This window comes from Schistocerca cancellata, chromosome 2 (genome assembly GCF_023864275.1).
Source record: "Schistocerca cancellata isolate TAMUIC-IGC-003103 chromosome 2, iqSchCanc2.1, whole genome shotgun sequence".
NCBI lineage: Eukaryota > Metazoa > Arthropoda > Insecta > Orthoptera > Acrididae > Schistocerca > Schistocerca cancellata.
This window is the reverse complement of record NC_064627.1, coordinates 1,053,224,941-1,053,252,523: the sequence shown is the minus strand read 5'-3', so window position 1 is coordinate 1,053,252,523 and position 27,583 is coordinate 1,053,224,941. Positions and strand designations below refer to the sequence as shown.

Here is a 27,583-nt window from a genome sequence, read left to right as displayed (position 1 = left end):
ACCTACAAGTCCATTATAACGGCATGTGAACTATACACAAGGACGGCGCGGATTTAACAAGTTTAGCTGGAGGAATCTTGCTGCCGGCCGAAGTGGCCGCGCGGTTCTGGCGCTGCAGTCTGGAACCGCGAGACCGCTACGGTCGCAGGTTCGAATCCTGCCTGGGGCATGGATGTGTGTGATGTCCTTAGGTTAGTTAGGTTTAACTAGTTCTAAGTTCTAGGGGACTAATGACCTCAGCAGTTGAGTCCCATAGTGCTCAGAGCCATTTGAACCATTTGAATCTTGCTAGAAATGATTAATTCCAATTTCATTGTAGGTTTAGTGATTTTAGACGATACATTAAATGCAGTCTCAAACTTTTGTAAAGTTTTGGAGAGACAATCACTTAAAATTTCGCAAATTCCTCTACTTGTTTCTGGAACTCTGGAACATTTAAGACACATCGACTGTCTATGAAACTGCGATGGACATAATGAAGAAAATGAAACTATTAATAAAATTAGAAAACTGCATGAGGACGCAACAGAAGTTAAAGGTGTGCTATTCACGAACGTAGAGGAGCAGATTCAAGCTATGAAAAGCGCAAGGAAATTTGTTAAAAGTATGATTGATGAAATTGAGCAACGGTTTAATGAGAAGGCAATAAAAGTGATATAACTAAGAGCATATTTTAAAGTTTTAAAAAATTTCTAGCGTTTAGTGATAATGATTGTAAAGAACTGTGCTTGATTTTGGGACTTACAAATGTCGACGCTGTTATTGCAGACTTGCATTCTTTTAGGTACGTTATTAGTAATAAATTAGACGATACGTCTTCTGATGTTTCTTCTTTCATCCTGAGAGCCGACATCGGCTACAAAGCACTACGGACACTCGCTGAATGTGTACTGTGCATTCCCGTTTCGACTTGCAGTGTGGAAAGGTCATTCAGTACAATGAACAGGGTGATGACAAAATTAAGGAATAGGATGGGTCACGAAACGCTCCAAGCATGTGTGAAGATTTCAACTGAAGGGGACGAAGAGCCAACAGGAAGTTTTATTGATGATGTCATCAATAGATACGCTGTAAAAAAGCCTCGACGTATTAGTTTGATGTAAATGTGAGTTTTTTTGCATGCAATAAAATTATTTTATCATTTAATATAATTAACTGAGGCGTAGCCTAACAGCTTTGTACTTAATCTACATATTATTTAATTATATATTAGCTATTCACGAAAAATTGTAAATATTAATAGCACTGCTACCTCCTTAGAACGCTGTCAAATTGTAAGCCTATAACTTTGTCCTCTGCCCCCCCCCCCCCCATCCCCCCGGGGAGAAAGTGGCTGTATTTAGCACTCGGGGTAACAAATGGTTTTACCGAAAAAGAAATTCGGAAATTAGGTACAAAAATATTTTAAAAGGTGGACAAGCGAAGGGCCAGCGTTAAGAACGCAATCGCTCATATTTCTCTTTCCTACGTCGGCTCATGCACCGAAAAATTGCTGATGCCTTTAGAAAATCTAATATACAAGTAGGTTTCCGAACAAATAATGAACTAGGACTAATCTTGTGTCACAACCTTGATGAGGATACAGACGAATGCAGTGATATAAGTGTTTATAAAATAAAGTGCGGGTCTTGTTATAGTTTTGTATTGGCCAGACGGGTAGAGAATTTAAGACACGATTTAGGGAGCACAAGTATACCAGCAACAACTGCGGTTTTGCTTGTCTCCTTAGAGAACAAAATCACTGATTGCCGTCAATCGAAAATAGCCTAAGCATTTTGAATTCGGAACAAAAACGTAGAACACTGGATAACCTTGGAGAGATTGAAATTTACACTGAACGTCGTTTAACCCAAGATTTAATAATTAACGAACAGGCTACCAGCAGTAGATAATAGTTATTTAGCATATTTGACGAGTTGTTGCTGAACATACAGAGGATAAAAGTATGCAAAAAGCCTGCATTTTCATGCATCTGTCGGTTAGTTTGTGGCCACCTGTACGCTTTATGGTTCTTTTTGTATTTTTTATCTCTCTCTGTCTCATGATGCCATTAACTCAAGTTGGTCTTACAATGTAAGAAAAATCTGTAGGCCTATCGTTTTGTGCTGAACACAGTAAGATGTTCGGAGGTTACCAGCTGGCATTATGTGTATTACACGTACGGCACCTTAATGGGATTCTACGTTAAAATGCTTACGTATGTAAAAAAGTTATATAACAATCCCTTTATATGTTCATAATTTGTCTTTGCCAAAGGTCGGCGTTAACGAAGTTCACTGCTGAATCCACCGAAAACAAGGGCCTTTTTCCATACCTCATATTGGTTGATTGGAAGTCTCCTACATATCTGTAGGTTTACCTAGCAACTTTTAACATAGGCTACTAGTTTTTCCTACGTTCTAAAAAAATGTGTTTTAGTACAAAATCCTGTATATATCGCAAATGAGTTCTCGATCCAAATAGAGGGTACGTAAGAAAAAATAAATAAATCGGCATTGCCTTTCGGTATGCATTAATATGCATGTAAAACCTTTTACATATCGACATAGGCTCTGTCTTTCCTTTTCACTGTTTACATTTTAAATAGTTTTATTGCGAATATCTGTAAATTGTTTGTAATTCTCTGTTCTGATGTTGGCATATTCTAGTACAGTCTGTTGTTCAATCTAACGTGTTTATAAATTGCAAATTGTAATTACGTATGCATCATACCCGACAGCACCTTGGCACTTACGCTAGCCAGAGTTAACAGACACGCTTTGTGAAATAAAACAGTATTTGACTTATGTTTGTCTTCGCCTAAGGTTCGCATAAAAGATTTACTGTTTACGAAAAAATTGTATAAATTTTGTAATTGATAATATTATTTCTATTTGTAGTGACGTATCAGCCAAGACGGCAATGCCACAGGGCTACACCACTTAGCACCAAGTAGTTCTCTTAAGCTGGCCGCGGTGGTCTAGCGGTTCTGGCGCTGCAGTCCGGAACCGCGGGACTGCTACGGTCGCAGGTTCGAATCCTGCCTTGGGCATGGGTGTGTGTGATGTCCTTAGGTTAGTTAGGTTTAAGTAGTTCTAAGTTCTAGGGGACTTATGACCTAAGATGTTGAGTCCCATAGTGCTCAGAGCCATTTTTTTGAGTTCTCTTAAGAGCGAACGGCCGCCAGCCACACCGCTCGGCTGTTGGTAGCATACATGTTTAGTTAAAATCTCATTTTGTGTGTGGAACTGTAAAAAATTATGTTGCTTTTGACGTTACCTGACAATTTTGTCAAAGCTGTATGTCCACTTTGTACCAAAGGATACGTATTACGTCTTAAATGTCTTGTTGCTATGTGGTGCTGTATTATACCGGCTCCGTTTATATACATGCGTAATTATGCAAGGCTGTGACAAAATATATTTGTCACCAGGTCATCCGAAGATGGGCAGAGCTTGAACCAGGTAATGAATAAAAGAAGGGCCAAGAAACATCCTGTGACTAATTTCGCGACCAACCAGCTATTTTAAAGCCAATTTTATTTTTGTGATTACAGTGGTCGCACACACTATCCCCGACTCTCAGTCACGTCTACGACGCCAGTCAAGCGCCGTAGGGTAGTTCCCCCACTTTCTGGATAGAGCATTCCCACACAGCCAAAACTGTTTAGAGGAGGCCAACTGCTGAGAGATGACTGACATTAGGCTTCCAGTGGCGCGGTGTGGGCTCCCAGCCCCACCCTGTAGTTACACCACGCCACAGACAAAGTCACAGTGGTCGCTGAATGCCACCGGCTGCCCGTCAACACGTCGGAGGGCACATGCGAAGTGTCAAAAAACGTAAATACGACCAAGCCTACTGCCAACAGTATCGTAAATATGCGTAAATACTGTGCTACGAGTGTGAAAGTAACGCTAAGCACTGCACAAATTTCTGGCGGTAAGAAGCGCAACAAGTAGTGGGCGCGGGACGCTGATTCGCAGCATCCGTAACACAGTTGATGCCACCTCCTACAACGAACAGGCGACCAGTAGCCGTAAAGGGGCAGAGGTCGTGGCTAAAGAAAACAGATCGTGCACGCATCTGGTCGGTACCCAACGGTGCAGAAACGTTCGCAAGACGCACAACCGGAGGGCAAAAGGCGGGCATTCGTGGGCTCTAGTGTGTCATTATAAATGTTTTGAATCATGTTCACACTTTTACTTATAAAATACTTTATTAAAATATACACATGTTAACTTTACAATAGACGCACGAAGACTGACTATTGCGCCTCATCACTCACACATATATACACAAACATAGCTGTCACCACAATCGATACTTCTCGAACATACTCGATATAACTTATTCTAGAACGATGTTCTGGAACTTTCTCATATCCGATATAAATGTATTACATAATTCCAACACGCCTCCTTACATTTATATCGCGATGTTTAACATATTCCTAATTTTAATGAATTTTTCTTTACATAACGACTTTGTGAATATATCTGCAACATTTTCATTTGAATCTACTTTAACAATATCAATGAGTCCCTGTAAATAATACTCATTCACAAAATGGTAATGCACTTCTATATATTTTGAATTCTTTGTAAAATAACCAAACTTCGCTATATTTAATGCTCCTGAATTATCTTCATATATGACAATAGGTTTTTCAAATTTAACATTAAAAATGTCTAAAATATCATGTACAAGTTTCACCTCGCTTACAGCTTCAGACAATGCTACATATTCTGCGAAAGTTGAAGCCTTTGTGACACTCGCTTGTTTTCTTGACTTCCAAAATACAACATTACCAAATAATCTAATTACATAACCAGAAGTTGACTTTCTATACACACTGTCACCTGCCCAATCTGAATCCACAAAACAATCTAATATCTCAGCACTTTCATTCCTACAATAGTTTAATTTCAAATCTTTAGTTAAATATAAATATTTCAAAATTCTCAAAGCATATTTCAAATGAGTACTACTGTAACAACTTTGGAATCTGCTCAAGTAATTCACACTATAGCTAATATCTGGTCTAGTACCCGAACTTATGTACAAGAGTGTACCTATCAAGTTTCTATATCTAACGTCATTACAATCTTCATACGCTGGTTCTAACTTTAAATTTACTTCCATTGGAGTTTTGTACAAGATCGAATCTTCAATTTTATATTTCGCAGCTAACGAATCAATGTATTTTTCTTCACTCAAACTCATAACTCTTGTTTCATAATCATAATTAATATCGATGCCAAGATATCTTTTTACCTCACCTAAATCTTTCATATTAAATCGCTTTGACAATAAGTTCTTAATCTTAACAATTTTTTCTTTTCTCACACAGCAAATGAGCAAATCGTCGACAAAAATAATCAAATAAATCAAGACATCTCCATCTCGCAATACATAAAGACAATAATCTTATTTACTCCTTTTAAAACCTAAACTTCTTAAAAACTCGTCAAGACAATTGTACCAAGCTCGTGAGCTTTCTCGCAAACCATACAATGCTTTATACAATTTACAGACTCTATCCGTACCATCATCATATCCTCTTGCCTGCTTTACAGAAACTTCAGATAAAACTTTACAATTTAGAAACACAGTCTCTACGTCCATTTGTTCTATAACCAAACCTTCTTGACAACAGTATGACAACAAAATCTTTAATGTTTGCATATTGGTTACTGGAGAATAAATATCCTCAACGATTTCTTTTTGTTGAAACCCCCTGACAACTAATCTTGCTTTGTAAACACTTTCTGATTTCTTTGTGAAAACCCACTTTACATCAATGGCTTCTTTATCAACTGGTTTATCTACTAATTCCCATGTTTTGTTTTTGTTCAAACAATCAATTTCCTTGATCATCGCTTTTTCCCAATAATTTGATTCGGCGCTGTTAATCGCCTCCTCAAAGCTTTCCGGACTATTTGCACTGCAAAAGTTTACATAAATAAAATTGAAACTTCCTGGCAGATTAAAACTGTGTGCCCGACCGAGACTCGAACTCGGGACCTTTGCCTTTCGCGGGCAAGTGCTCTACCACTGAGCTACCGAAGCACGACTCACGCCCGCTCTCACAGCTTTACTTCTGCCAGTATCTCGTCTCCTACCTTCCAAACTTTATAGAAGCTCTCCTGCGAACCTTGCAGAACTAGCACTCCTGAAAGAAAGGATATGCGGAGACACGGCTTAGCCACAGCCTGGGGGATGTTTCCAGAATGAGATTTTCACTCTGCAGCGGAGTGTGCGCTGATATGAAACTTCCTGGCAGATTAAAACTGTGTGCTCGACCGAGACTCGAACTCGGGACCTTTGCCTTTCGCGGGCAAGTGCTCTACCAACTGAGCTACCGAAGCACGACTCACGCCTGGTCTCACAGCTTTACTTCTGCCAGTATCTCGTCTCCTACCTTCCAAACTTTACAGAAGCTCTCCTGCGAACCTTGCAGAACTAGCACTCCTGAAAGAAAGGATAATGCGGAGACACGGCTTAGCCACAGCCTGGGGGATGTTTCCAGAATGAGATTTTCACTCTGCAGCGGAGTGTGCGCTGATATGAAACTTCCTGGCAGATTAAAACTGTGTGCCCGACCGAGACTCGAACTCGGGACCTTTGCCTTTCGCAGGAGAGCTTCTGTAAAGTTTGGAAGGTAGGAGACGAGATACTGGCAGAAGTAAAGCTGTGAGAGCGGGCGTGAGTCGTGCTTCGGTAGCTCAGTTGGTAGAGCATTTGCCCGCGAAAGGCAAAGGTCCCGAGTTCGAGTCTCGGTCGGGCACACAGTTTTAATCTGCCAGGAAGTTTCATATCAGCGCACACTCCGCTGCAGAGTGAAAATCTCATTCTGGATAAATAAAATTGCTGTAAACATAATCATTTAATAATTTTGGTTTTCTTTCTCTAGATGATCTCCTCAACTCAAGTACTTTCTCTGATTCATAATTATCAGAAAGCTTTTCATTTTTCTCAATTTCCTTCTGCTTTTCGATTAGTTCAGTTTCATTTTCTATACTTTCGTGTTCAGAATCACTAGAATATTCACTTACTGAATCATAATCTTTAAACCCAATACATTTAACACCACTTTCAACAATGTCCACATATCGAGCAACAACTATCTTATTATTTGTTAGCACTCTGTAGCCTACTTCACAATAACCCATTAAAACCCCCAAATCGGCTTTCCTATCCCATTTCGACTTTCTCAGTTGCTCAGGTACTCTTACAAAAACTCTACTCCCATACAACTTCAAATGATTAACATTAGGTCTTTTCCCCAGTAATATCTCATAAGGAGTTTTCTTTTCAATGGTATTAGCTAAAGTTCTGTTTTTGAGGTACGCTGCTGCACAAACCACTTCAGGCCAAAATCTCGTGTCTACTCGCGCTTTGGCTAGCAGACACCGTGACATGTCCATGATGGATCTGTTATACCTTTCAGCAGTACCATTAAGCTCATGCACATAAGGTGGACAAGCATTCAATACAATTCCTTTTTGTCTCACAAATTCATAGACATTTTCATTTAAATATTCCTTCCCATTGTCACATCTTATCTTTTTAACAGTTTTCCCAGTGAGATTCTCAACTTCATTAATATACTCTACAAAACATTTGTATACTTGATCTTTAGATTTTATGGTGTAAACACGAGCTGCCTTACTGTAATCGTCAATAAAAGAAAGAAAATATCTTTCCCCATGCATTCCAGTAGTTGAGTGAGGCCCATTTAGATCTGTGTGAACAATTTCTAAGATTTCTTTTGCTTTGGTTCTATTATTTTTAAAAGGAACATTATGCATTTTGTTTTCGATACAGATTTTACATTTCATAAATTCTGATTCTAGTTCTGAAGGAACCCCATCTAACAATTGATGTTTACATAAAGTATTTAGATAATTAAAATTAACATGTCCCAAAATGCGGTGCCATTTTTCCCTTGCTGTCATATTATTGTCTTTACTCATAACATTAACATTAACTTCTCCTTTATTAATAGTACTACTCATTTCATACAACCGACCCTCTTTCCATGCAATCGCAATCAATCCATTAGCTTTATAAAAAATTTTAGCATTATTCCCTACCGATACAATTTTGTGATTATCTGTAATTTTAGCATAACTGATCAAGTTTTTGTCTATGTCTTTTACAAAGAGAACATTTCGCATATTAATTGGAACCATTTGATCATAGACAGGAAAATTACTAATTACATTACCAACTTTAGTAGCTTGCAAAATTTTTCCATCAGCAATTTTTACATTTATAGGTTGTTTTAAAGTTATACTCTTAGAAAAATATTCTTCATTATTAATAACATGATCAGTACAGCCACTGTCTAATAACTAATTAATTTGGATTTGATTGTTGTTACTTGACTCTACTGTTTTATTTTGACCTATTATAGAATTAACCTCTGTTATAAAACTACTCATACCATGATCACTCTGATGGTAACCTTGCTTGCTGTGATACCGACCGCTGCTAAAACCATGCTGCTCTCCTCGACCACGTTGCCTGCTGCCATAACCTCCACGCTGCATGTTGCCGTAATTTCCACGCTGTACATTGCTATAGCCTCCACGCTGCATATTTCCATTACCTCTGTCGCTGCTTTGAAAATGTACTCCACGATGCCATGTGCCTCTGTTACTTGTTCTTCCCTGGTTACAATCACGTTTGAAGTGACCTGCTTTGCCGCATCGATAACATACTTGCTCCTGATTTCTTGAATTCAATTTTCTTTCTGTGTGAAATGCATTTGATTTTACCTCTTCATTTCCAGTTTTTGCATTCAGTAATTGAATCTTACTTTTAACGTATTCAACTGTCTGGTCCTCTTCCTTCAAGACGTCCACTAAGTCCCCAATATAGCTCATTGACTCTGGTAACGTTCGCAGCATATAATTTAACTTCTCCTTTTCCGTTACTTTAGCGCCTGCAGATTTCAGCTCATTTACAGTTTCTTCAAATGCACTGAAAAATGTCCCCGTATCACCGTAATCACTTAACCTCAATTTGTCCAACTTGTTTCTGCATAATATTTGAAGGGCTGTAGACTCTTTCGAATATAATTCATCAAATTTCTTCATGATCTCGAAAGCACTTTCTCTGTCACTCACGAATTCTAGTTGCTTATTTGTGATTGCACCATAAATATAGTTGATAGCCTTCAAGTCCTCTTCAGCCCACGTTTCGTTGTCTGAACTCACTTTTGCCCTCGTAGTCACTGTATGGCATTTCTTCATTTTTAGGTACATGATTATCCGCTGCTTCCAGTTCCCATAGTCCTCGCCATCAAATACAGGAATAGTTATATCAGCCATGTCGAACTTCCTGAATAACACGCGACGGCCACAATATAATATTTAACTTCTACTTTTCTTTTCAACAACCACGCTCTGCTACCATGTTTTGAATCATGTTCACACTTTTACTTAAAAAATACTTTATTAAAATATACACATGTTAACTTTACAATAGACGCACGAAGACTGACTATTGCGCCTCATCACTCACACATATATACACAAACATAGCTGTCACCACAATCGATACTTCTCGAACATACTCGATATAACTTATTCTAGAACGATGTTCTGGAACTTTCTCATATCCGATATAAATGTATTACATAATTCCAACAATAAAGATGCCGCATTTAGTGCCACGACCAATATTATATATGACGTCATAGCCAGTATGTTACTAAAAACCGTGTCAACCACCTCTTGCAGTAGAAGTACGTCGTAATCGCCAAGCTTTAAAAAATCAGTGAAAGATAAAATTTTATGCACAGATGCGATAGTATTGACATTCTAAGTTAAAACCGAAAACAGTTTCCTCTGTGTGTGTGTGTGTGTGTGTGTGTGTGTGGAGACTATTAAAGAATGTTCACATCAACAACTTTTAAAGGGAGCAGTACAGAAAGGTGAATCAGCTGATCGCCGTATACCATAATCGTGAACGAAAAACCACCATAAACCAACACGTCATAAACAACAAACAACTCTGAACAATACACTAGTGCAGACACTGTTGACAGGACACCATTAACCCAAAGCTCACCGCTATATCGCAAAACTACAGCGCGACATAACGAAAATATAATACCGCGTATTCAGTTATAGCGATCATGAATCAAATTTTGTAAAACGTGGAAGTAGGCTGTTTAGGTTTTTATGTTGGTAACGCCACGTAGCGCTGTGTATGAAAATCACTGACTGTGCTGTGTGCAGTCTGTGGCTGGTTGGCATTGTTGAAATATTCGCTATTGTAGTGCTGGGCAGATGGATGTGAACAGCGCGTAGGTTGTGCAGTTGGAGGTGATCCGCCAGCAGCGGTTGATGTGGAGAGAGAAATGCCAGAGTTTTGAGAGGCCACTATAAGCGAACGACCTGGACGTCTGTCCGCCAGAAAAAGGAAATTTGTAAAGATGGAGGTCATGAATTGACTTTTGAACATTATTAAGGTAAATACATTGATTGTTCTCTATCAAAATCTTTCATTTGCTAACTATGCCTATAAGTAGTTAGTGGCTTCAGTAGTTAGAATCTTTTATTTAGCTGGCAGTATTGGCGCTCGCTGTATTGCAGTAGTTCGAATAACGAAGATTTTTGTGATTTGCCGTAAGTGATTCATGAAAGGTATAGGTTATTGTTAGTCAGGGCCATTCTTTTGTGGGGATTATTGAAAGTCAGAGTGCGTTGCGTTAAAAATATTGTGTCAGTTTACTGATGACCAGAATAAGTAAAGAGGGAAATGTCTAAGTACGTTCAGTTTTGCTCGGCTGCTTGAAAATCAAATAACGTAAGAGGTTTTCCAGCTCTGTCATTTTTAAATTTTTCTAAGGAGACGTTTCAAACATCGGCAGTGGCAGGTCCTATGCGTTAGCCGTTGTTAGTACGATACATTTGTAATGTCAGAAGAAACCACTGGTGCAGGCAGGTGCTGCATATCAGGTCTGTAATCTTAAAGAACAGTCATCCTCCCAGTGATAGTAAACAGTTAAAAAAAAGAATAACGCGGCAGCTAAAAAGAAATGAACATTCACGCAACAAAAGCTTTCGGTTGGCAGACGCTTCCGACCACATGAACATACTGGCGTGTAATATGCCACCACACAAGTCTTCATATAAGATCATGCCCACGTAGAAACCATGTCACTAACAAAACTTCCGTTCTTTCTGCGGTAGTCAAAGTGAAGAGAAAGTACGTGAAAAATCACCAAACAATAACCTGATATGAATGCTAGCTTCTGTCTAGTAAACCCTCCAAGCAAGTAGACCATATTGACATGTAACGAAAAATAATAGCGGTGATGCAGAACAGTTCTAAAAGACGTATGTGCACGAGCTGCAACCATGACACTGCAAAAACGCGGACGTTGAAGTTGCACTATCGAAGTAAGCTGAGTTAATTCATGCAAGAATACATCGCCACATCTGTGAAACATGTGATAATCAGAATAAACACGAGCAAGCTAGATGATAGTCGTAAACAACGTAAAAGTAAGAAGCACAGCCACCCGTTTGTTGCTAACCAAATATATATAGAACAACAAACCACCAGTCGTCAAAGGGCATTTCAGTTTGTAGCTGTAGACAGTATACTATTACCTAAGTTGATCAAAGGAGGTGCGAACATAAGGATTGTGGTTCGGACCTGCTCCCATTCTACGAAGGAGAGACTGGCGGAATTTCACCAGATTTCTTGTCCTTATTCTGCGTTGCAGTTTAGGTTTCACCGAACTCTTTGATGGCGGGGGGTGGTGGAGGTAAACCCGCCTCCATTTGCTTAAAACCATCAACAGAATTCTCGGTAGAAACAGCCACTGTAACGGTTTCCGGCGACAAAAGTGCGGGTTCGGCTGTCGGAGATACCACCACCTCAATTTGTTCAGTCTCATCCCCACTAGGTGTTTCAGAAGGAACGGGATCGTCTATTTCAGGCGCCGGATCAGGCTGGTGGGGCTGTGATTCCATGCCTGCGACAATTTCACTCATTAGCAGCACAAACTGACCGCTAACGTCAACAGGGCGCCCTCGAGTGCATTCGTTGCTTAAATACTTAGCGAAATGACAAATCGGACACGTCTACGGGTGTCCAAAATAAGTAAGTTTGGAGCGACAGCCTCCGATTACTAGATAAGAAGGAACATGCTTTTTTAAAAAGAATTTTAACGCTTCGCACGCAACTGTTAACCTCGTAAAGGTATGCACTGCCCCGCTTTTCAGTTGTTAACAAGAGAACAGTTCGTAACTGCATTAGAGCACGGGCTTTGTAATCATTTGGCCATTCCAGAGGAACGTTAAACAACCCAACAGTTTTCACGCCATAGCCAGAAGGAACAATTTGGACATCGCTAACACTACCGTCAATGTGCCTATACAGGGTTTTACAAAAAGGTACGGCCAAACTTTCAGGAAACATTCCTCACACACAAATAAAGAAAAGATGCCACGTGTACATGTGTCCGGAAACGCTTAATTTCCATGTTAGAGCTCATTTTAGTTTCGTCAGTATGTTGTATCACGTTGGAATGAAGCCTCATCCGTAAAGAGAATATTTGCACTGAAATGAGGATTGACACATTGTTGGATGAACCATTCACAGAAGTGTACACTTGGAGGCCAATCAGCTGCTGATAGTGCCTGCACACGCTGTACATGGTACGGAAACAACTGGTTCTCCCGTAGCACTCTCCATACAGTGACGTGGTCAACGTTACCTTGTACAGCAGCAACTTCTCTGACGCTGACATTACGGTTATCGAAAACTGCACGAAGATTTGCCTCGTCCATTGCAGGTGTTCTCGTCGTTCTAGGTCTTCCCCAGTCGCGAGTCCTAGGCTGTAATGTTCCGTGCTCCCTAAGACGCCGATCAATAGCTTCGAACGTCTTCCTGTCGGGACACCTTCGTTCTGGAAATCTGTCTCGATACAAACGTACCGCGCCACGGCTCTTGCCCCGTGCTAATCCATACATCAAATGGGCATCTGCCAACTCCGCATTTGTAAACATTGCACTGACTGCAAAACCACGTTCGTGATGAACACTAACCTGTTGATGCTACGTACTGCTGTGCTTGATGCTAGTACTGTAGAGCAATGAGTCGCATGTCAACACAAGCACCAAAGTTAACATTACCTTCCTTCAACTGAGCCAACTGGCGGTGAATTCAGGAAGTACAGTACATACTGACGACACTAAAATGAGCACTAACATGGAAATTAAGCGTTTCCGGACACATGATCACATAACATCTTTTCTTTATTTGTGTGTGAGGAATGTTTCCTGAAAGTTTGGCCGTACCTTTTTGTAACACCCTGTATTTCCGAAGAACAGCAAATTTTTCATAAAATCTCTCATAACTTTAATTAGTGGCTAATTTCACAAGTAACGAATACTGACTGAACTCTAATTGAAAAGTTCCTACAACTTCGTCTGGCAATTTAAGGTCCTCCAAAATCCACTCGTGGACTTCGAAAGCAGTCGATGAAACACGCACTGAGCGCTATTAGCTCTAGTAAATGTCGACACTATTTCACTTGCAGTTTGACGAAACACTGAGAATGTTCGCCGCTGCACACGCGACGACCACCGAACACTGCCCCGTGATGTAAACACTCACGTAGCCGTAACGCTGCCCCGCGTGATGTTCCCAGGCGGGCAACTAGCCAGCCAGCGGCTTACTAGGCCCAGCATTGCGTGGTTGCGGTGTTCGGAAAGCGTGCGCAACTTTGTACATCTACATCTACATGGTTACTCTGCAATTCACACTTAAGTGCCTGACAGAGGTTTCATCGAACCATTTTCATACTTCTCTATCATTCCACTCTCGAATGGCTCGTGGGAAAAAGGAACACCTAAATCTTCCCGTTCGAGCTCTGATTTCTCTTATTTTATTGGTTCTGAGCACTATGGGACTTAACGTCTGTGGTCATCAGTCCCCTAGAACTTAGAACTACTTAAACCTAACTAACCTAAGGACATCACACACATCCATGCCGGAGGCAGGATTCGAACCTGCGACCGTAGCAGTCGCGCGGTTCCGGACTGAGCGCCTAGAACCACTAGACCACCGCGGCCGGCTCTTATTTTATTATGATGATTATTTATCCCTACGTAGGTGGGTGTCAACAAAATATTTTTGCATTCGGGAGAGAAAGCTGGTGATTGAAATTGCGTAAATACGAGGTGCATTCAAGTTCTAAGGCCTCCGATTTCTTTTCTAATTAACTACTCACCCGAAATCGATGAAACTGGCGTTACTTCTCGACGTAATCGCCCTGCAGACGTACACATTTTTCACAACGCTGACGCCATGATTCCATGGCAGCGGCGAAGGCTTCTTTAGGAGTCTGTTTTGACCACTGGAAAAGCGCTGAGGCAATAGCAGCACGGCTGGTGAATGTGCGGCCACGGAGAGTGTCTTTCATTGTTGGAAAAAGCCAAAAGTCACTAGGAGCCAGGTCAGGTGAGTAGGGAGCGTGAGGAATCACTTAAAAGTTGTTATCACGAAGAAACTGTTGCGTAACGTTAGCTCGATGTGCGGGTGCGTTGTCTTGGTGAAACAGCACACGCGCAGCCCTTCCCGGACGTTTTTGTTGCAGTGCAGGAAGGAATTGGTAGTGCCCTTTGGAACGCAATGGGTAAGGATTACGCCCTCGCTGCCCCAGAACATGGACACCATCATTTTTTCAGCACTGGCGGTTACCCGAAATTTTTTTGGTGGCGGTGAATCTGTGTGCTTCCATTGAGCTGACTGGCGCTTTGTTTCTGGATTGAAAAATGGCATCCACGTGTCATCCATTGTCACAACCGACGAAAAGAAAGTACCATTCGTGCTGTCGTTGCGCGTCAACATTGCTTGGCAACATGCCACACGGGCAGCCATGTGTTCGTCCGTCAGCATTCGTGGCACCCACCTGGATGACACTTTTCGCATTTTCAGGTCGTCATGCAGGATTGTGTGCACAGAACCCACAGAAATGCCAACTCTGGAGGCGATCTGTTCAACAGTCGTTCGGCGATCCCCCAAAACAATTCTCTCCACTTTCTCGATCGTGTCGTCAGACCGGCTTGTGCGAGCCCGAGGTTGTTTCGGTTTGTTGTCACACGATGTTCTGCCTTCATTAAACTGTCGCACCCACGAACGCACTTTCGACACATCCATAACTCCATCACCACATGTCTCCTTCAACTGTCGATGAATTTCAATTGGTTTCACACCACGCAAATACAGAAAACGAATGATTGCACGCTGTTCAAGTAAGGAAAACGTCGCCATTTTAAGTATTTAAAACAGTTCTCATTCTCGCCGCTGGCGGTAAAATTCCATCTGCCGTACGGTGCTGCCATCTCTGGGACGTATTGACAATGAACGCAGCCTCATTTTAAAACAATGCGCATGTTTCTATCTCTTTCCAGTCCGGAGAAAAAAAATCGGAGGCCTTAGAACTTGAATGCACCTCGTAGATCTCGCCGCAAAGAAAACCGCCTTTGTTTCGGTGACTGCCGCCCCAACTCGCGTATCATATCAGTGACACTCTCACCCCTATTGCGCGATAACACGGAACGACCTACCCTTCTTTGCACTTTCTCGATGTCCTCCATCAATCGCACCTGGTAAGGATCCCATACCGCGCAACAGTATTCCAGCAGAGGACGGAGAAGTGTAATGTAAGCTGTCTCCGTACTGAGTTTGTCGCAAGGGTTCTGCCAACAAAGCGCAGTCTTTGTTTCGCCTTCCCCACAATGTTATCTATGTGGTCCAATTTAAGTTGCTCCTAATTGTAATTCCTAGGTATTTAGTCGAATTGACAGCCCTTAGATTTGTGCGATTTATCTTATACCCAAATTTTATCGGATTTCTTTTAGTACCCATGTGGATGACCTCGCACATTTCATAGTTTAGTGCCAATTGCCACTTTTCGCACCGTACAGAAATTCTCTCTAGATCATTTTGTAATTGGAATTGATCGTCTGATGATTTTACTAGACGGTAAATTACAGCGTCATCTGCAAACAATCTAAGGGGGCTGCTCAGATGATCACCTAGATCATTTATGTAAATCAGGAACAGCAGAGGGCCTATGACACTACCTTGCTGAACGCCAGATAACACTTCTGTTCTACTCGATGATTTACCGTCTATCACTACGAACTGTGACCTCTCTGAGAGGAAATCACGAATCCAGTCACACAAATGAGACGATACTGCATATGCACGCAATTTGATTAATAGTTGCAATGAGAAACGGTATCAAAAGCCTTCTGCAAATCTAGGAATATGGACTCGATCTGAGATCCCTTGTCGACAGCACTCATTACTTCACGGGAATAAAGAGCTACCTGTGTTGCACAAGAACGATATTTTGGATCGGTGTTGGTTATGTATCAATAAGTCATTTTCTTCAAGGTGATTCATAATATTCGAGTACAGTATATCCTCCAAAATCCTACTGCAAATTGAAGTCTGTGATATGGGTCTGTAATTCAATGAGTTACTCCTATTTCCTTTCTTGAATATTGCTGTGACCTGTGCTACTTTTCAGTCTTTCGTCAATATGATTGCTAAGAAAGGCGCTATTGTGTCCGCATACTCTTAAAGGAACCTGATTGGTATACCATCTGGACCGGAAGACTTGCCTTTCTTAACTGATTTGAGTTGTTTCGCAACACCTAAGGTATCTACTTTTATTTCACTCATGCTAACAGCTGTTCTGATTTCGAATTCTGGAATACTTACTTCGTCTACTTTCGTGAAGGAATTACGGAAAACAGTATTTAGTAACTCCGCTTTGGTGGCACCCTCATCGGCAACATTTCCATCGCTATCGCGCAGTGACGGTATTGACTGTGTTATGCCCGCTGCCGAGAGAAATTTTGTAGCGCGTCGGGTTCGGGTCATCTGTGAGCTTCCTCACAAACTGCTGACTTCGTTGTCCTCATACATCCAGCAAAAGTCGGCATTGCCTTTTGGAAATAGTGAAATCGTAATGGCCCGTGGGAGGGATCGAACCCAAAAGTTTTGCGTTATTAACACGACGCTATAACCAACTGAGCTAACGGGCCTCTACAGATTAAGTCGTTCAGCGCTAAGCCGGAATCACGGTACGAATTGCCGTGCAACATTTCTATGGCAGCAGCCCAATAGTGGACCACGGTCTCTTCTCCCTTTATTCTGCTACTGAGACTAATTTCAATGTGTGCCTGTTTCTCCCGACTATTTACGGCTGACGGTTACGAACCAGTGGCTACTCTGCGAGGAGGATGAGAAACATCAGTTCGGAGAGCCAAAAGTTGTCGTACGGCAAAAATTCTGTTCCGGTGTCGGGAATCGAACCCTGGCATTTGTGGAGAAAGCCAGGTATACTAGCCACTAGACACAGCGGACGCCCACCCTTTTCCGACGGTTTACACGGTCTCCAATCGCATTTCCAATCGAATCTGGCGTCAGCGCTCTTCTCTGTTTGCGAGCATCTTTGCCCGCACTTACTGGCAAGGCGCGCTGACTGGCAAGGCACGCACGACAAAAGCCACAATTATGGCTTCTGACTAGAGATGGGCAAACTGAAACACGTAATTGTTTCGAAACAAATGAAACAGTACAATGTATTGTCCGATACGTTGTATCGAAACAGTGAAACAGTTTGTATTTTGTATTCTAATAAACCTACACATTTTATCATCTTGAATGTCTACTGTATAAGTATGTCCATATAAACAGAAACGAGGTGCGAGAGCGCTAATCATGTCGCAGAAAGAATGAAACTATCACATAGGCGTCTTGGCAGTTTCGTATTTCCTGCAGCAAATGTGCTGCTTTCGTGTCGCGTGACTTTCATACTTTTCAATTGGCTGAGGACAGCCATAGCTGAAGACAAAAGAACCACCACGAACGGAACTGGAGGTGGGAGCAAACTGCAGAAACACACATTCCGTTAGTATGGGTAATATACCCATCCTGCTAATTTCCATCTACACAAAGGGAATCATTGTGGATAATAGGCACAGTGACTATAGACTCACAAATAACGCCAAATAATTCGAATAAATAACAAAATATAACAGAAAATTTTTTTGTCTTTCAAGGTGTTTCGAACCGTTACTATAAATTCACCATGCTTCTCAGCCCTTCCCGTACACCATTACACTATCAGTGATTTGTCAAACAAATTGCTTGCAATTATACCTACATCAAATTTATGTATATGTCTAATAACTGTCACTCTACGCCTTTTTTTATTCAAAATGTTGTAGGCTTACTTGCGGTTTCTTAATATGATTACTGTACATGAACAGAGAAGCGTATGTTATAAAAAAAGTGTAATTTAACTGAATGATTTTCACGTATTTATTATTTTGAATGTGAATAGTATGCGTTGTTTTATTGTTTGGTTAGTGTTTATAAAGCAGATGTTACGCCATTTCGAAACAGGACAGTCAGCTAGAAACGAAGCTTTATTTTCGGATATCTTAAGCTTCATGCTATTGCTTGTCAAAAAGATTTCGACACTCTTGAAAGAGTTTCATGAAGTGGTATGTTGTGTTTCAGTACCTGTGCCGAGCCCGAATCTCGTCCGACACAGTGTGGAATGAAACATTACTGTTTCGATACAATTAGTCCGTTCCAGGCACAGGTGGACTGAAACAGCCTTATTTTGAAACAACGATACAGTTTCTGTGTCTGGCTCGAGATCGAATCTGGTCCGAGACAGGGGCGGAATGAAACACCACTGTTTCGAAACAGTGAACCACAACCGTTCCGAAACACTGAAACAGTTCCACGTATCGACACACTGTATCGAAACATAGAAACAGTGGCCAAGTCTACAACCCAACAATTTTCACGCCATAGCCAGAAGGCACAATTTGGACATCGCTAACACTACCGTCAATGGCCTATATTTCCGAAGGACAGCAAATTTTTCATAAAATCTCTCATAACTTTAATTAGTGGCTAATTTCACGAGTAACAAATACTGACTGAACTCTAATTGGAAAGTTTCTACAACTCCGTCTGACAATTTAAGGTCCTCCAAAATCCACTAGTGGACTTCGAAAGCAGTCGATGAAACACGCACTGAGCGCTATTAGCTCTAGTAAATGTCGACACTGTTTCACTTGCAGTTTGACGAAACACTGAGAATGTTCGCCGCTGCACACGCGACGACCACACCGAACACTGCCCCGTGATGTAAACACTCACGGAGCCGTAACGCTGCCCCGCGTCATGTTCCCAGGCGGGCAACTAGCCAGCCAGCGGCTTACTAGGCCCAGCATTGCGTGGTTGCGGTGTTCGGACGAGAACCTGCGTGCGCAACTTTGTACATCTACATCTACATGGTTACTCTGCAATTCACACTTAAGTGCCTGACAGAGGGTTCATCGCACCATTTTCATACTTCTCTATCATTCCACTTTCGAATGGCTCGTGGGAAAAAGGAACATCTAAATCTTCCCGTTCGAGCTCTGATTTCTCTTATTTTATTGGTTCTGAACACTATGAGACTTAAAGTCTGTGGTCATCAGTCCCCTAGAACTTAGAACTACTTAAACCTAACTAACCTAAGAACATCACACACATCCATGCCCGAGGCAGGATTCGAACCTGCGACCGTAGCCGGCGCGCGGTTCCGGACTGAGCGCCTAGAACCACTAGACCACCGCGGCCGGCTCTTATTTTATTATGATGATCATTTATCCGTACGTAGGTGGGTGTCAACAAAATATTTTTGCATTCGGAAGAGAAAGCTGGTGATTGAAATTGCGTAAATACGAGGTGCATTCAAGTTCTAAGGCCTCCGATTTTTTTTTCTAATTAACTACTCACCCGAAATCAATGAAACTGGCGTTACTTCTCGACGTAATCGCCCTGCAGACGTACACATTTTTCACAACGCTGACGCCATGATTCCATGGCAGCGGCGAAGGCTTCTTTAGGAGTCTGTTTTGACCACTGGAAAATCGCTGAGGCAATAGCAGCATGGCTGGTGAATGTGCGGCCACGGAGAGTGTCTTTCATTGTTGGAAAAAGCCAAAAGTCACTAGGAGCCAGGTCAGGTGAGTAGGGAGCGTGAGGAATCACTTAAAAGTTGTTATCACGAAGAAACTGTTGCGTAACGTTAGCTCGATGTGCGGGTGCGTTGTCTTGGTGAAACAGCACACGCGCAGCCCTTCCCGGACGTTTTTGTTGCAGTGCAGGAAGGAATTGGTAGTGCCCTTTGGAACGCAATGGGTAAGGATTACGCCCTCGCTGCCCCAGAACATGGACACCATCATTTTTTCAGCACTGGCGGTTACCCGAAATTTTTTTGGTGGCGGTGAATCTGTGTGCTTCCATTGAGCTGACTGGCGCTTTGTTTCTGGATTGAAAAATGGCATCCACGTGTCATCCATTGTCACAACCGACGAAAAGAAAGTACCATTCGTGCTGTCGTTGCGCGTCAACATTGCTTGGCAACATGCCACACGGGCAGCCATGTGTTCGTCCGTCAGCATTCGTGGCACCCACCTGGATGACACTTTTCGCATTTTCAGGTCGTCATGCAGGATTGTGTGCACAGAACCCACAGAAATGCCAACTCTGGAGGCGATCTGTTCAACAGTCGTTCGGCGATCCCCCAAAACAATTCTCTCCACTTTCTCGATCGTGTCGTCAGACCGGCTTGTGCGAGCCCGAGGTTGTTTCGGTTTGTTGTCACACGATGTTCTGCCTTCATTAAACTGTCGCACCCACGAACGCACTTTCGACACATCCATAACTCCATCACCACATGTCTCCTTCAACTGTCGATGAATTTCAATTGGTTTCACACCACGCAAATACAGAAAACGAATGATTGCACGCTGTTCAAGTAAGGAAAACGTCGCCATTTTAAGTATTTAAAACAGTTCTCATTCTCGCCGCTGGCGGTAAAATTCCATCTGCCGTACGGTGCTGCCATCTCTGGGACGTATTGACAATGAACGCAGCCTCATTTTAAAACAATGCGCATGTTTCTATCTCTTTCCAGTCCGGAGAAAAAAAATCGGAGGCCTTAGAACTTGAATGCACCTCGTAGATCTCGCCGCAAAGAAAACCGCCTTTGTTTCGGTGACTGCCGCCCCAACTCGCGTATCATATCAGTGACACTCTCACCCCTATTGCGCGATAACACGGAACGACCTACCCTTCTTTGCACTTTCTCGATGTCCTCCATCAATCGCACCTGGTAAGGATCCCATACCGCGCAACAGTATTCCAGCAGAGGACGGAGAAGTGTAATGTAAGCTGTCTCCGTACTGAGTTTGTCGCAAGGGTTCTGCCAACAAAGCGCAGTCTTTGTTTCGCCTTCCCCACAATGTTATCTATGTGGTCCAATTTAAGTTGCTCCTAATTGTAATTCCTAGGTATTTAGTCGAATTGACAGCCCTTAGATTTGTGCGATTTATCTTATACCCAAATTTTATCGGATTTCTTTTAGTACCCATGTGGATGACCTCGCACATTTCATAGTTTAGTGCCAATTGCCACTTTTCGCACCGTACAGAAATTCTCTCTAGATCATTTTGTAATTGGAATTGATCGTCTGATGATTTTACTAGACGGTAAATTACAGCGTCATCTGCAAACAACCTAAGGGGGCTGCTCAGATTATCACCTAGATCATTTATGTAAATCAGGAACAGCAGAGGGCCTATGACACTACCTTGCTGAACGCCAGATAACACTTCTGTTCTACTCGATGATTTACCGTCTATCACTACGAACTGTGACCTCTCTGAGAGGAAATCACGAATCCAGTCACACAAATGAGACGATACTGCATATGCACGCAATTTGATTAATAGTTGCAATGAGAAACGGTATCAAAAGCCTTCTGCAAATCTAGGAATATGGACTCGATCTGAGATCCCTTGTCGACAGCACTCATTACTTCACGGGAATAAAGAGCTATCTGTGTTGCACAAGAACGATATTTTCTCGATCCGTGTTGGTTATGTATCAATAAGTCATTTTCTTCAAGGTGATTCATAATATTCGAGTATAGTATATGCTCCAAAATCCAACTGCAAATTGAAGTCAGTGATATGGGTCTGTAATTCAATGAGTTACTCCTATTTCCTTTCTTGAATATTGCTGTGACCTGTGCTACTTTTCAGCTTTCGTCAATATGATTGCTAAGGCTCTGAGCACTGTGGGACTTAACATCTATGGTCATCAGTCCCCTAGAACGTAGAACTACTTAAACCTAACTAACCGAAGGACAGCACACAACACCCAGTCATCACGAGGCAGAGAAAATACCTGACCCCGCCGGGAATCGAACCCGGGAACCCGGGCGTGGGAAGCGAGAGCGCTACCGCACGACCATTATTGCTAAGAAAGGCGCTATTGTGTCCGCATACTCTTAAAGGAACCTGATTGGTATACCATCTGGACCGGAAGACTTGCCTTTCTTAACTGATTTGAGTTGTTTCGCATCACCTAAGATATCTACTTTTATGTCACTCATGCTAACAGCTGTTCTGATTTCGAATTCTGGGATACTTACTTCGTCTACTTTTGTGAAGGAATTACGGAAAACAGTATTTAGTAACTCCGCTTTGGTGGCACCATCATCGGTAACATTTCCATCGCTATCGCGCAGTGACGGTATTGACCGTGTTATGCCCGCTGCCGAGAGATATTTTGTAGCGCGTCCCGGTAAGTCGGGTTCGGGTCATCTGTCAGCTTCCTCACGAACTGCTGACTTCGTTGTCCCCATACATCCAGCAAAAGTCGGCATTGCCTTTTGGAAATAGTGAAATCGTAATGGCCCGTGGGAGGGATCGAACCCATAAGTTTTGCGTTATTAACACGACGCTATAACCAACTGAGCTAACGGGCCTCTACAGATTAAGTCGTTCAGCGCTAAGCCGGAATCACGGTACGAATTGCCGTGCAACATTTCTATGGCAGCAGCCCAATAGTGGACCACGGTCTCTTCTCCCTTTATTCTGCTACTGACACTAATTTCAATGTGTGCCTGTTTCTCTCGACTATTTTCGGCTAACGGTTACGAACCAGTGGCTACTCTGCGAGGAGGATGAGAAACATCAGTTCGGAGAGCCAAAAGTTGTCGTACGGCAAAAATTCTGTTCCGGTGTCGGGAATCGAACCCTGGCATTTGTGGAGAAAGCCAGGTATCCTAGCCACTAGACACAGCGGACGCCCACCCTTTTCCGACGGTTTACACGGTCTCCAATCGCATTTCCAATCGAATCTGGCGTCAGCGCTCTTCTCTGTTTGCGAGCATCTTTGCCCGCACCTACTGGCAAGGCGCGCTGACTGGCAAGGCACGCACGACAAAAGTCACGATTATGTCTTCTGACTAGAGATGGGCAAACTGAAACACGTAATTGTTTCGAAACGAATGAAACAGTACAATGTATTGTCCGATACGTTGTTTCGAAACAGTGAAACAGTTTGTATTTTGTATTCTAATAAACCTACACATTTTAGCATCTTTAATGTCTACTGTATAAGTATGTCCATATAAACACAAATGAGGTGCGAGAGCGCTAATCATGTCGCAGAAAGAATGAAACTATCACATAGGCGTCTTGGCAGTTTCGTATTTCCTGCAGCAAATGTGCTGCTTTCGTGTCGCGTCACTTTCATACTTTTCAATTGGCTGAGGACAGCCATAGCTGAAGACAGAACAACCACCACGAACGGAACTGGAGGTGGGAGCAAACTGCAGAAACACACATTCCGTTAGTATGGGTAATATACCCATCCTGCTAATTTCCATCTACACTAAGGGAATCATTGTGGATAATAGGCACAGTGACTATAGACTCACAAATAACGCCCAATAATTTGAATAAATAACAAAATATAACAGAAAATTTTTTTGTCTTTCAAAGTGTTTCGAACCGTTACTATAAATTCACCATGCTTCCCAGCCCTTCCCGTACACCATTACACTATCAGTGATTTGTCGAACAGATTGCTTGCAATTATGCCTACATCAAATTTATGCATATGTCTAATAACTATGACTCTACGCCTTTTTTTATTCAAAATGTTGTAGGCTTACTTGCGTTTCTTAATATGATTACTGTACATGAACAGAGAAGCGTATGTTATAAAAAAAGTGTAATTTAACTGAATGATTTTCACATATTTATTATTTTGAATGTGAATAGTATGCGTTGTTTTATTGTTTGGTTAGTGTTTATAAAGCAGATGTTACGCCATTTCGAAACAGGACAGTCAGCTAGAAACGAAGCTTTATTTTCGGATATCTTAAGCTTCATGCTATTGCTTGTCAAAGAGATTTCGACACTCTTGAAAGAGTTTCATGAAGTGGTATGTTGTGTTTCAGTACCTGTGCCGAGCCCGAATCTCGTCCGACACAGAGTGGAATGAAACCTCACTGTTTCGATACAATTAGTCCGTTCCAGGCACAGGTGGACTGAACAGGTGGACTGAAACAGCCTTATTTTGAAACAACGATACAGTTTCTGTGTCTGGCTCGAGATCGAATCTGGTCCGAGACAGGGGCGGAATGAAACACCATTGTTTCGAAACAGTGAACCACAACCGTTCCGAAACACTGAAACAGTTCCACGTATCGATGCACTGTATCGAAACATAGAAACAGTGGCCAAGTCTACTTCTGACCTCCTGTTTTGCTGGGGGAGGAGGAAAAAGCAAAGCTGTAATTAGTAATAACAGGAAGTAAACATTTTCACACTGAGGCGTTGATACCTGGTCGACAACGAACGATAAAGGAATTCGTTCCTCAGCAATAGCACCGCTGTCAATTCAGCTGTGAAGTAAAGTAAATGCTCCGGTTGCGGATCGAACTCACGTTCTTAAGGTTACGAAACTTACGTCTTGCCTCATGCACGACAGAAGCAAGTGTGAGCCGCAGCTTCCGGGATAGTGGTAAGTACCGAATATCACAGAGAGTATATACTTCCTGAATAATGTGTGCTGTTCCTTGTTTCTGGAGCCACTCTGTAGCAATTCTGGACGTATGGGATGTCGCATTGTCCTGCTGAAATTGCCGAAGTCCGTCGGAATTCGCAATGGACATGGATGCAGGTGCTCTGACAGGATGCTTACGTAAGCGTCACGTGTCAGAGTCGTATCAAGACATATCAGCATTGTCCTGCTGAAATTGCCGAAGTCCGGCGGAATTCGTAATGGGCATGGATGCAGGTGCTCTGACAGGATGCTTACGTAAGCGTCACCTGTCAGAGTCGTATCAAGACATATCAGGGGTCCCGTATCACTCCAACTGCACCCCCCGCCCCCCACTCCCCACACCATTACAGAGCCTCCAACAGCTTCAACAGTCACCTGCTGACATGCGGGGTCCATGGATTCATGAGGTTGTTTCCATACCCGTACACGTCCATCCGCTCCGTAAAATTTGAAACGAGACTCGTCCGACCAGGCAACATGTCTCCAGTCATCAACAGTACAATGTCGGTGTTGACGGGCCTAGTTGAGGCGTAAGGCTTTGTGTCGTGCAGTCATCAAGGATACTCGAGTGAGTGCCTTTGGCTCCGAAAGCCCATATCGATCATGTTTCTTTGAATGGTTCGCACGCTGACACTTCTTGATGGACCAGCATTGAAATCTGCAGCAATTTGCAGAAGGGTTGCACTTTTGTCACAATGAACGATTCTCTTCAGTCGGCGTTCTCTCGTTCTTGCATTTCCGACCGCAGCGACGTCGGAGATTTGATGTTTTACCGGATTCCTGATATTCACGGCGCATTCGTGAAATGGTCATATGGGAAAATCCCCACTTCATTGGTACCTCGGAAATGCTATGTCACATCGATCGTGCACCAACTATAACACCACGTTCAGAGTCATTTAAATCTTGATAACCTGCCATTGTAGCAGCAGTAACCGATCTAACAACTGCGCCAGACAGTTATTTTATATAGACGTAGCAGACCGCAGCGCCGTATTCTTGCCTGTTTACGTATCTCTATATTTGAATATGCATGTCTTTAACAGTTTCTTTGGCGCTTCAGTGTATAATGAAAAAAAAAAACAACTCTTGCATTTCATGAAGTTGTAGTGAATTTCATACATTATTTGACTATTTACTACCTGAAATTAAATTTTAAAGGATGCGAGTGACAAGAATAATGCACAATTACTCATCGGACGTGCTCTCGTCATCACACATTGCAGGACGATATTTGTCATGCAGACATGGAAAACTTAAACTGAAACTTCATACAAATACACTTGTTTTATTATTTCATAATGTTACGTCTCAAATGTCATATAAATTATATAATATTACCAATGATAAAAAATAGATTAATAGTGAAGTTTGAGCGGTAGTCGAACCGCCGTCTGCTAAACGCTATCTCATGAATCTCTAACCCTAGTCACCTGACCACCATGAAGTCTGATGTCTGTCACCTACTATAATAATGTCGTGTGACGAGGGCCTCCCGTTGGGTAGACCGCTCGCCTGGTGCAAGTCTTTCGATTTGACGCCACTTCGGCGACTTGCGCGTCGATGGGGATGAAATGATGGTGATCAGGACAACACAACACCCAGTCCCTGAGCGGAAAAAATCTCCGACCCAGCCGGGAATCGATCCCGGGCTCTTAGGATTGACAGTCTGTCGCGCTGACCACTTTTTTTTTCTTTTTTTTGTCTGGGCGGACGTCACAAAACATCCGTTCAAGTGAATCGTTGATTCTTTGACTGAGTTTTTTTTAATTTTTTTTTATTACAGAGAGCAAGCAGCCCTCTGACCGAACACGCTGAGCTACCGTGATGATGATGATGTTTGGTGTGTGGGGCGCTCAACTGCGTGGTTATCAGCGCCCGTACAATTATCCAATCTTTGCTCAGTCCAATTTCACCACTTTCCTGGAGGATGATGAAATGATGAGGACAACACAAACACCCAGTCATCTCGAGGCAGGTGAAAATCCCTGACCCCGCCGGGAATCGAACCCGACACCCCGTGCTCGGGAAGCGAGAACGCTACCGCGAGACCACGAGCGGCGGACAATGAGCTACCGTGCCGGCATCACTCAGCTACCGGGGCGGAATGAAACGTCCCCTTAGAACAATTATACATGACTGTGCTTAAACTGACACACAATATTTTTAGCGCAACGCAATCTGACTTTCAGAAATCCCTACAAAAGAATGGCCCTGACTAACATTAACCTATACCTTTCACAAATCACTTACCTCACCAAAAATCTTCGTTATTCGAACTACTGCAATACAGCGAGCGCCACTACTGCCAGCTAAATAAAAGATTCAAACTACTGAAGGCACTAACTACTGATAGGCATAGTTAGCAAATGAAAGATTTTAGTAGAGAACAAACACTGTATTTACCTTAATAATCATAATATATATAGCAGTTCATGCCATCCAATCTTACAAATTTCAAATCTGCGCCATTTCTCTCCCCACATCCACCACTGCTGGCGGCTCACCTCCAACTGCGCAACGGTACGCACTGTTAATATCCAGCTGCCCAACACTACAATGGCAGACAACAATGCAAACTAGCCACAGACTGCACACAGCACAGCCAGGGATTTTCATACAG

At 42.4% G+C, this 27,583-nt stretch overlaps 1 non-coding gene across 1 annotated transcript; it reads left to right on the top strand.

The window, feature by feature from the left end:
- Positions 1-6,692: 6,692 nt before the first annotated feature.
- Positions 6,693-6,767, top strand: Trnas-cga (transfer RNA serine (anticodon CGA)). The gene has a single exon. It is a non-coding gene; the product is annotated as a tRNA-Ser (tRNA).
- Positions 6,768-27,583: the final 20,816 nt, after the last annotated feature.